The sequence below is a fragment of the Sus scrofa genome, chromosome 1, assembly GCF_054392235.1.
Source record: "Sus scrofa isolate SSC_HxYL_T2T_F1_AM1 chromosome 1, Sscrofa_HxYL_maternal_Yorkshire_Landrace_v2.0, whole genome shotgun sequence".
NCBI lineage: Eukaryota > Metazoa > Chordata > Mammalia > Artiodactyla > Suidae > Sus > Sus scrofa.
The window spans coordinates 58700000-58711184 of NC_139383.1; the positions used below are offsets into that span (position 1 = coordinate 58700000).

General features: G+C 37.5%; 1 long non-coding RNA gene across 1 annotated transcript in view; it reads left to right on the forward strand.

Moving 5' to 3' along the window:
- Positions 1-10067, forward strand: part of LOC146406110 (uncharacterized) — a 144637-nt gene extending 134570 nt beyond the window's left edge. The window contains exon 5 of the long non-coding RNA XR_014805999.1: positions 8295-10067. This is a non-coding gene — a long non-coding RNA (uncharacterized LOC146406110). The remainder of the gene's footprint in view (positions 1-8294) is intronic.
- The last annotated feature ends 1118 nt before the right edge of the window (positions 10068-11185 follow it).

An 11185-nucleotide genomic window follows, 5' to 3' on the forward strand; every position in this document is an offset into this window, starting at 1 on the left:
TGAAAAGCTTAATCCAAATGCAAGTAAAATTTAGCTCAACTTTCACATACTGTTTTCATAGAGTGAAAAGTAATACTGCTTTTGATACATCTGCAAAATAAATTATGAAAGAAACATTTTTAGAATTGTGTTACAATAGAGGTAATGGAAAATCTCTGATGGTGTGAGTGATTGTTGGATGTTTTTATTCAAACGTACTTTTCCCAGGTAAGAACCAGGCTCATGTATTTTGTAAATTATCACATTTATTTACCACTGGTGATTTTCAAGTCAGTTATTAATTTCATTATAGAAAATAGGCATTAGCATGTGTAAACAGACTGCATTTGAACCTTTTCTTGTTTTAATTTCAGATCTTTGAATTTTTTTTTTCCCCTCATAGGAGAATACATTGTAGAGACTAAAACATTTAAGAAAACTGCCTAAAAGCTTACTGCTTTGTGTAGAAACACATAGCAATACCAGCATAGACCCTGGCACTAGATGCCTGGGTTTAAAATCCAAGATCTATTAGTAATTAACCTTATGAATTTGGGGAAGTTACTTATTATCTTTGTGCCTTGGTTTTATCATCTGATTATTGGGGATAGTAATCCTAAATTATAGGGCTAGGTGAGTATTACTATATGTGAAACCCTTAAAACAGTATCTTCCACATAGTGAGTACTCAGTAATTGTTTCTTTTAGGAGGAATCTTTTATTATTGGATAAGTCTATCAATAAATTTTCATTTACTTTATTGTATGCTTTTTTTTAGTGTAGAGTTTGTTCTTCTATCACTTTTTTCTTTGTCATCATGCTGGTACTTAATCATGAACACATATTGTAAATTATGTTTTCAATTTATTTTTGTTGCTATCCAGTTGACTTTGAGGTTAGTTACCTCTAAATGATTATTGCTGTGACTAATTCTTAATAATACTATGAATCTATAATATTAAAACATGTTTCTAGGGTCATAAAATTTAATTCTGATTGAAATATATAATACAAATGAAACATTAGCCAAAATGAAAGTGCTAGGCCAACACACATTTATTAATATATTCAGCTCTCGGTATGTGTGTGGGGAATAAAATAGATATAAAGACAAGGCTCCTGCCTACTAGGAATTTGTAATATAGTTGAATTATGAATAATAAACTTGAGGCAAATGGAACTCAAAGATAACTTAGAAACAAATCATTCTTATATTAAGTGATATATAAAGTTTGAAAAGGAAAGCATCACTCTAGGCTGAAGAATTCACAGAAGCTTCAGGAAGAAGCTGTGATGTAGATATTCCAGATCACCTATTTAAATTTAGCTTAACTCATATACACTGTTTCTATAGCTTAGGAAAGCAATGCAGTTTAAGGTTTAGCACATGGCCCAGCATAGATTAATAAATCTTTAGGAGTCTTCAGTGTTATATGATAGAGCTGATAGGAATTGATGGAGCAAAATGGACACAGTGTTTGGAAATGGAAATATCCTAGGATAATGGATTGCAATGAGACAGGAGATAGTGGGAGCAAGGTCTGGGTAGATGGGGGAGGACACATTAGGGACCCCGTTGGGGGTGGATCATCACTTTGGGGTTGGGATGGAAGAGACTGGAACTCTTAGGCCAGCCATAATTGTGCAGTGGCTGGTCTTTAGTCTTAGGGCTTCGTGAAACTTCTCAGAATACTTTCTGTGACTCCTGGGTTATAAAGGGAGAAGATCGCATATGGATCACACTGATAATGGGATTTGGAGTACAGCAATTGTGACTTAAAGCCCTAAAATGGCGTTATAATGTAGCAATAGAGTCTTTTATATGTTTTAAAATATATATTAATATTTGAGAAATAAATTACAGTAGCCTTCTATTAGTAGCTGGTGAATTCTGTCTCACTCTTGGTAGAGAGGTTACTGTGGACAATAGTGAGGCATAAAGATTCGTATTCTGTAAACATTATTCCAACAACGTTTCCAAAAACCACTGTAAGAGAGAGAGTGTGTGTCAAGAAGAGACATCTGCACAGGTGGGCAGGTGGTGATGAATGGGTGGTGCAGGGGGTGGCTAAACCCATAGAGAGGATGTGGTAAGTCAAAGACACTTGAAATGGCGAATCAGCAAAGCTACTTTGTCAAACATCTCTAATCCCCCACTTTCTTTAATGAGAAAAACTTTTTTTCCCCTGAAAATAAGATTTGAAAGAGAGAGTGGCATTTGCACTAGGCGTATAATAATTTAACTGGGGAAAGGGCTGGGTAGGGTGGGGTGGATGGAGCAGAAGGGAAAGGGAGAAATAAGGAAAGTAAAGGAACTCCTTTTAGGTAGCAGTTTCCCCAGCTTCAGGGTGATTCACACAACCATCTCTGCCTCTCCTACATCCTAACTGTGCGAAACTCATCAGACTTTTAAAAAAAGAATCCCCGTAGCGTTCCTTGCAATACATTATAGAGCCAATGTGAAATTTCTTCTTTGTCTAACCCTGGGGAAGGATCCACAGACCAAAGAGCATTTTGAACATATGTTCCAATCAATAATGCTTGAGCAAAAATAAAAATGGTCTCACAGATTAGAAGGACATTTATAAGACAGTCTCCTTTTAAAAATTCTTCTTGCCATGTAAAAGGACTAACTCATATGTAATGAAATGGTCAGGATGGTAGTCATACATATACTATCTGTTCAAATATATCAAAGAAAATTACCCCTGATAGTTTTTCTTGATCTTTATTAACCACAAACCCCACAATAGTAGTTGTAGATGTAATGAATGAGGAAAAGCTGCTTTCTTTCCTAGTTGGCTATATATTGTCATACTTGGCATGTAGGCAAATGGCAAATTTCAAGACTAAATTACCCTATCAGCACAGGTTCTGATTTTTTTCCATATTCTGCACAAGAAAGCACTAAGCAGAGGCCAATGGGAAGTTTAGTGATTTGTAACTTTAAATAAGTTCATTAAGCACAACATCAAGTATGCACATTTCGTTCCTGTGTGGCATGGCTGCTAATTATTTCCTCTGACTGAATTAGTTATAAGAAAGCCATACAGTGAGACAAAAGTTGGGAAGTTCCTAGAAAAAGCCATTGATGAATGTCAATTCATACCTGATACAGTTCCCAGTAAACTTTACTAGGGTTAGGGTTAGGGTTAGTAAAGTTGCTTGGCAGCCAATTCTAAGCTTGCAACAGCACATCCTTTGCTCAAAAGTTGCTTGGCAGCCAATTCTAAGCTTGCAACAGCACATCCTTTGCTCAAAAGAGGTGTCAATGGACGAGTGTCCTCAGCTGATAGGACATTGCACTATAATGAATCAGAGCAAAGCTATCCAGCCAATCATATACAGTTTGAGTGGAATGAAGGTGGTTCCCAAGATAACTAAGTCTACCACCCAGCCCATCCTAGTTCTCTTTCAGCCACTGTATACTCAAGAATTTTCCACTTTCTCTTCCAAGTTAGATCCTTTCCTGGCCATTTCTTTAGGGCCATCAGTCCTTGATTGTGAGCTTCAAAAAAATCTTCAACTCTATAGAAGGAGGGGAGAATTTTATGATGAAGATATTATTCCTGTACTCCCTGGTACTTCCCTGATCAGGTGCTCTGACTCAATGAATGAGAAAATTTGTTTGAGTTGGTTGACTTGGTGCCAGTAATGATAAGGCTGCCATTTATTGATCCTTTACCCTATACCCTCAATTGTGGTAGAATTGTTAACAAATTCTCTTTTAACCTCCGCAACAACCTTTTGTAATAGGTATTATTAGCCTCAGTTTACAGATGAAGGCACTAAAGATTGTCAAAGACATGTAAGTATTAACTAGTGGTACTTGGATTAGAATCCTTGCCCCTCTGAAGCTAAGACTGTGCTCTTTGTGTAGAATGGTGTTAGTCTAAAATGTTTTTATCAAGACATAGCTTGCTGGAGGAGCGGTATCTGTTTTTCTCAATCAACACTAGTCCAGCCTCTGAAAAATCTAGAATTTAGACATAGCCGGAGAAAGTAATTGAGAAAGAAACTGGCTTGTAGGTTTACCCCCAGGGGATGGTAGATATTTGCACTCCTTCAGAGGGCACCCTTGCATCTGGGGATTACATTAAGAGACTTATTTTTTTTTTCCCCTGTGGAAACATTCATTTGTGCCATATATTAGATTCCAGATATAAGTGATATCATATGGTATTTGTCTTTCTTTATCATGGACTTGGAGTATAGACTTGTGATTGCCAAGGGGGAGGGGGAGGAAGCAGGATGAATTGGGAACTTGGGGTTAATAGATGCGGACTATTGCCTTTGGATTGGATAAGCAATGAGATCCTGCTGTGTAGCGCTGGGAACTATATCTAGTCACTTATGATGGAGCATGATAATGTGAGAAAATAGAATGTGTACATGTATATGTAACTGGGTCACCATGCTACACAGTAGAAAATTGGCAGGACACTGTAAACCAGCTATAATAAAAAAATCATTATATAAAAAGAAAGACATTCTTTAAACATAGGTTCAGTAAACAAGGATCTGGGCTAATAAAGAGTGACTCCTGGCTTCAAGGGCACAGAAAAGTAGCCAAACCCTGTGGTAGAACTTGGGATGGAGTGTGAGTGCTGTGTGTGCATGTTTGGCAGGTAGGGTGACTGGGGAGGAGGAGGGGGGGAACCCTCAGCTCTGGTTCCCTGAAATCCCCTGGAGGGGGTGGAGCTGAGAGCATCCCAGTAGCAACTATGATGGACTGAAATCCAGGGTCCTTCTGCAGTTTCCAGCACTATACCAGCCCTAGTGTGGGTGAACCCAATATGACTAAGGCTGCATTTTCTGCCTAATGCTTTCAATTTAATTGGTAGTATATATTTAATTTGATTTAGAAAAATAATCAGAACACCTCCTACCTGTAGTGTATCAAACAAAGTTGGACTTTTAAGTCTAAAGAGCAGAGCGTGTCCTTAACAAGGGTGATATCATCCCCAGGGGGAATCCAATTAGTTCTTGGGAAAGGTTGAAAAAGGGTCTTATGCCCTCCTTTTAGGTGTAAAACACAGATATACTTAATAGTACATAAACAGCTACCCAGCATAGCTGTGGTATATCACGGAGTGATTAGGAAAAAATGTTTAAAATTTCCTCTTTAAAAAGGTGTGTGAAAATGAAAATAAGTTAAGAAATGCTGCTCTGAAGTCTCAGATTCTCAGAGAAATATTCAAAGTTACAAAGATCAGAGAAGAAATGAATGTCATTTGGGAGGGAGTTTGAATGTGCAATACTTGCAGGAAGCGACAAGTATACAAGCATAAAAAGGAATTTTCCTTTTTTGCTGTTTGGATGGGCAAAAACTCACATAAAGAAAACAATCAATTAGTTAAGTTCATTTCTTTAACCTAGGAAATGTTGTTATAAGTTCTTAGAAATGTCCCTGCAAATGTCAGGAAAGAAATATTCCCCTTCCTCATATTCAACACATTCTCTCTCAGGTGCAGAGTTTGCCTATTGTTGGGCATGAAGTCTAAGCATCTCTGGCAGTGTGGTTTTAGATGTCCTCCTTCCCATAGTCATGTTTGCTCCCTCCATAAATAATTGCTATCAGAATCCCCAGAAAGTCAAATCAGTTGTTTTTAAGTTTCTTCCAAATTGCTAAAGGACAAGGTAGGGATGAACTCCTTTGGTTCTTCTTGGCTGATGCTTAATTAAAATCCCTTAGAACAATAGTTCTCAAATGTTAGCTGTGTCTGAATCTCTTGGAGGTCTTTCTGAAGATCAGGTGGTTTACTGGGCCCTGTCCCAAGACTTTTTGATTCAGGAAGGCTGGGGTAGGGTCCAGTAATTGGCATTTCAAATGCTGCTGGTTGTGGACCATACTTTGAGAACTGCTGCCCTAGATCAGAACTGGTAGGTGATCAGAATCACTGAGTAACTATTATAAAATGTGTGTATCCGGGCCCACCTCTTGAGAATCTGGGTCACTGGGTCTAGAGAGGCACTCGGATTTTTATACATTTTTAGAGTCTTGCAAATGGTTCTGATAAGCATTGGGGTGTACGAATTCCTTTTCCATGTGTCTCTCATCAGAACTATTCTCTGGCACTGGCTGCCCTTTGGTTCTTTACTTGTAAAATAACTTTGCTGGGCAATGTGCTGTTCCCAGTGGGTGAAGCAGTTTTGTCGTTTCATTTATTAATATACTTGTTCTGATAAAGTGAATGTTGATTGTGTTCTCGATATTTCGAGAAAAGAGCAGATCTCTCTCTTTGGGGGTTGGTTTATGAAATTGTACTACCCAGAGACAGAATAGTAATTAGACCATTTATGAGGAAAATATAAAAAGCAAAACCCTGCATTCTGTGTTCAACTGTTCAAATAAATCAAACAATGGCCCTCAGAGAAAAGTATAATATTTTACTTACCATTTTGAACTTGTTTTCATGCAAGCCCTGTCTTTGAGTTGGGGTGGGAGAATCTAAAGCACTGGCGCAATTCTACTAGTGTTTGGGAAATCAATTGCGGATGCTTGGGATGGCAGTAGTAATACTTATGCTTGAAGAAAATATAATTTTTTTTTTTTTTTTTTAGGGCTGCACCCATGGCATATGGAGCTTCCCAGGCCAGGGGTCTAATCGGAGCTACAGCTGCCGGCCTACACCACAGCAACCACCAGACCCGAGTCGTGTCTGTGACCTACACCACAGCTCAAGGCAACGCTGGATCCTTAGCCCACTGAGCAAGGCCAAGGATCGAACTTGCAACCTCACAGTTCCTAGTTGGATTGGTTTCCACTGCGCCATGCCAGGAACTCCTAATTTTTTGAAACTAATATAATTTTATTTTATTTTGAAAGTGACTTCCAGGACTGGATTAGATGATTAAAGCCAAGATCTCTCTACCCTTAAGAAGGAGCAAGAACCACATCAGTCAATGGATTAATCAGTCAGCTGATCTGTCTGTCTATTTAATTTTCACCTCTTTCCATTGAAAATTTGTAGTAGCCCCAAGATAGGCCTTTAAAAAGTCTTTCTAGGGATTTTTCTGAATTCAGGATGTTTTAGCAAACCCAGTCTGGGGAGAAATACAGTAATTTACGCTGTGAAAGAACAAGGGAATTCCAAGCATTTGTGTTAGGCTAGGATGATAATACTAGATCAGCTAATCCTTCCTTCCTGGAGAGTAAGAGGACTGGAGAGTACTTATGACTCAGGTACTAGCCAAGCAGCTGGAAAGGATGTTTACCAGAGAATCATGGGTGTATAATCACATTTTTTTTTTTTTTTTTTTTTTTTTTTAGGGCCTCCCACATGGCATAAGGAATTTCCCAGGCTAAGGGTTGAATCAGAGCTATAGCTGCCGGCCTATGCCACAGCCATAGCAATGTGGGATCCGAGATGTGTCTGCGACCTATGCCACAGCTCACGGCAATGCCGGATTCTTAACCCACTGAATGAGGCCAGGGATCAAACCCACATCCTCATGGATACTAGTCTGATTTGTTTCCGCTGCACCACAGTGGGAACTCCCTATAATCACTTATTTATTACATTTCTGGATATGTGGAATATATGCTATTAAGTATATATATATAACTTGATTGCAAGTTTCATTTTTGGAATCCAAAACTTCAGCAACTTCTTTTCACTTCAATGAACAATCAATTCCACAGCAAAGGTTAGGTATAGGAAGCCCTGTGAAGAATCTTTGGCATTCCGACACATTTTATTTTATTGTTTTGTAGTTTACTATCCATGCCAATTTTATTATTTATTATTGCTGATATTTATTTTTAATCCATTATCCTGTTCATTCCCTCTCCTCAATAATTGAGAAGTAGAAATGCCTGCACATAATTATCTATTGGCTTAACCTAGCCACTAACTTATAACCCCTATAACCTCCATTGAAGTGACACCTTGGAAGCAGCGATGCATGAAACTTTATTCACCTATGTACAGATATCCATTTCTTTCATATTATTGAAAAATATTTATTTCATAGTTAAAAGCAATGGCTCATGAAAGCCTAACTGGATTTCCATTCATTCTTTATATTCGATGATGTCTGATGGTCACACAGGTGAGTTGTGACAGCTCTATTAGTCTCCTACTTCAGGGTCCCGAAGTGGGAGTGTAGTCTATTTCAGTTTAAACCCTGTAGGAGAAGGGGGTCAAAGGATGTGGAGGTAGAGGATAAGGGGAATAAAGAGACAGACACTGATAGTGAAGAGAACTTGCAGGAGGGAAAATGGGGACAGGGGAGATTGAGAGAGGGGCAGATATTGAGCAAAGATGGTTTCCCCCAAAGAATAATGGTTGAAACTTTTCTCTCTGCTTCAGAATAGGTGCAACTCTTTGAAGAATTTGGGAAGATTTTGATCCTCTGAGCTTCAATGGTGAAATATCAACACGAAATTTATCAGTCAGATTGAATCCAATGTCATTTTTCTAAATGAATGCATTTTCTTTTTAGGATATGAAAACCAGATAAGCATTGTCTAGGAGTATGGGTCTTGGAGTGGAAATTAGCACAAGCTTAGTCATACCTTTTCATGTCTGTTGGTGTTAATACTGTCCCTCTTAAAGCAGAGAATGTCAGAGACCCAGACAAGTATCATTTAATTACACACTTATCCTGGTGCTTTGTCACCAGTGAGTGTTCTGTAAATGCTCTTGAGTGGTGTTTTCATCACAAATGCTTATTTCAAAGAGATGTGTGTTGGAAATGGTCATTGGTTTCAAGCAGGGAACCATTTGCAGTAATTATGTCTTCTTATTAAATATGTGATAGGCATCGGAGACACAAATTTCCTGTGCTTAATAACTACAAAGGATCTTTGATAATAAGCCCCAGCTTTCACTTTCAAAAGTTTCTATTTTAGTGGGAAAGAGGGAACACAGGCAAATCACTATCCTGAGAGACTTAAAAAATGGCTGAGTTGACTCATTGTTTAAATGGGACGGGATCTTAGATCTCTTATCTTTTGATGGCAGACAGAGGATAGAGGATTGGAGAAAAGCGTGGAAAATGAACCTTTAGTTTTCTTGATGAGGTTATACCAATAACAAGAGCAGACTTTATAATGAAAGTCAGAAATGTTAACCCAGGTGGACAAAGGAAGGCCATTGTTTTTTTCATAAGTACCCTTGGGTTCTGCAGTGTTATTTCTTCCACACGATTGCATATCTTTCCTGTTCGAATAACTCCCTTTGGAGTTAATGAAACACTCATTTAACTGTACCGTAAGTCATATATGTTTCCCAAACATGAGAAAGCATGACTGAACAGATAGTTACATAGCTAAGCAGAGTAAGAAGATATTTTGGAATTGAATTGTAATTGTAAATATTGTTTGGTGTGATCAAAACTCCCATAAAACAGCAATTAATTTTAGATAATTACTACTTGGAAACTACATAATTGCATGTTTCCCTCTAGAGCCACCTTGCCTTTGTGCAGATTATTTAATCGGTTATGCAGTTAACCTGCAAAGGAAGGGCACTTATAGTAGAATTAAGAACTGTAGCCATATGACATTCTAAATCACAATATGGGAGGCCACTGAGATATTTAATTATGTTAGTTATTATATTTTTGGAATTAAATCTGGTAAAAGAAATAAGTTTTAGTCCTGGTTAGGACTCCCTTCTCAGAATATAAAAGAGCTGCATGTGTGCAAATCAGAGGACCATTCTTAGAGGTGAAATAGTTTTTTATCCACTTTGTCATTATGGAGAGACCAAACTTGGGGGATTTACATATGAAGCTTACCTAGCAGGAATGCCCCATATTTCCAACAGCATGGTAGTCAAGACAGAGGTTCTGGAGTCAGATCCTTTGCATTTGAAACTTTTTCCTGCTATTTATATGCTGAACAAGTTACGTCCTTTTTGAACTTTAGTTTTCATCATCTGTAAAATGGGAAAAATAAAGTGCCTGCTTGGGAGGACTGTTAGGGACTTTAATGAACTAATATATGTAAAATGCTTAGTATGGTGCCTAACATTTGGTAAATGCTTGGTAAATGTTTAATTTGTTTTATATTTAGTTTTGAAGTGGGAGTTTCTTCCATAACATAAATACTGTAAGATATAAACTGACTCCCAAATTTTTCTTCAGTTGTGTTGTCTCATTCTTTATTCTGAGAGATTTAGTTTGAATTAGCCAAATATGCGTTATCATGATCCTTAACTAGGATGATATATATTTTAAAAGTAGCTCTACCTTTGCATTTTTATGTAATTTAAAAGTATAACCAGTGCACCTATTATGTCCACCATAAAAATATATTGGAATGCTCTATTTTAAAAGGTGAATTTTTTTTCAGCCATCAAAATTGTTCAGTCTTTTCAAGGATTCCTTTGTTAAATTCTTTGTGCAAGATTTCATTTGAGAGGTTCAGATTTAAGTTTTTCTCTTTTTTTAAAAGGCAATATTCTACATCCCTTAAAGTACATATTTTATTCAACGTTTCCATCCAAATTTAATGATAGTTTCTCCTTTAAGTAATTTTTGCATTTCTCAACTCTCTATTTTATGTGGAACAAATAGGTTGTGAGATAACCTCCTAACTGTTCACTGCTATGTTCTTCATTGCCTTATGAGAAAGTTTTTAGTAATCACAGGACTGTGAGGAGGTCCTTGACTTGCTCATCTGGACAAAGTTAAATGTTAGGAACTTGATATGCATCTGCAGTAACCGATACCTGCTCAAACCCTGTGTCCTAATGTTAAATTAAATAATCAATATTATTATATTAATCTATGAATGGTCTTTTGCAAATGAGAGAGCAGTTCATAAAGGTATAAGGCAAGGCCATATTCTGCCCCCCTTTTAATATTTTTTTATAACAATGGTCCTCCATCATAAAGAAGTTGCTTTTTAATGCAGATGATATAGTTTAATTGCCATGTACCAGGAGAGGCTTCAATACAGGACCCGGTCCTGTTAAGTCATTGTTTCTAAAGGAAGGATACAAATTCCACTATCATCTTTCCTGGAATCTAAGAGGCTATATTAATTGTAAATTTCACCAAAGATTTAATAAAGGTTTTAAAAGTAAATACTATATTCTATATTCTTTTTTTTTTTTTTTTTTTTTTTTTTTTTTGTCTTTTTGCTATTTCTTGGGCAGCTCCCGCGGCATATGGAGGTTCCCAGGCTAGGGGTCCAATCGGAGCTGTAGCCACCGGCCTACGCCAGGGCCACAGCAACGCGGGATCCGAGCCA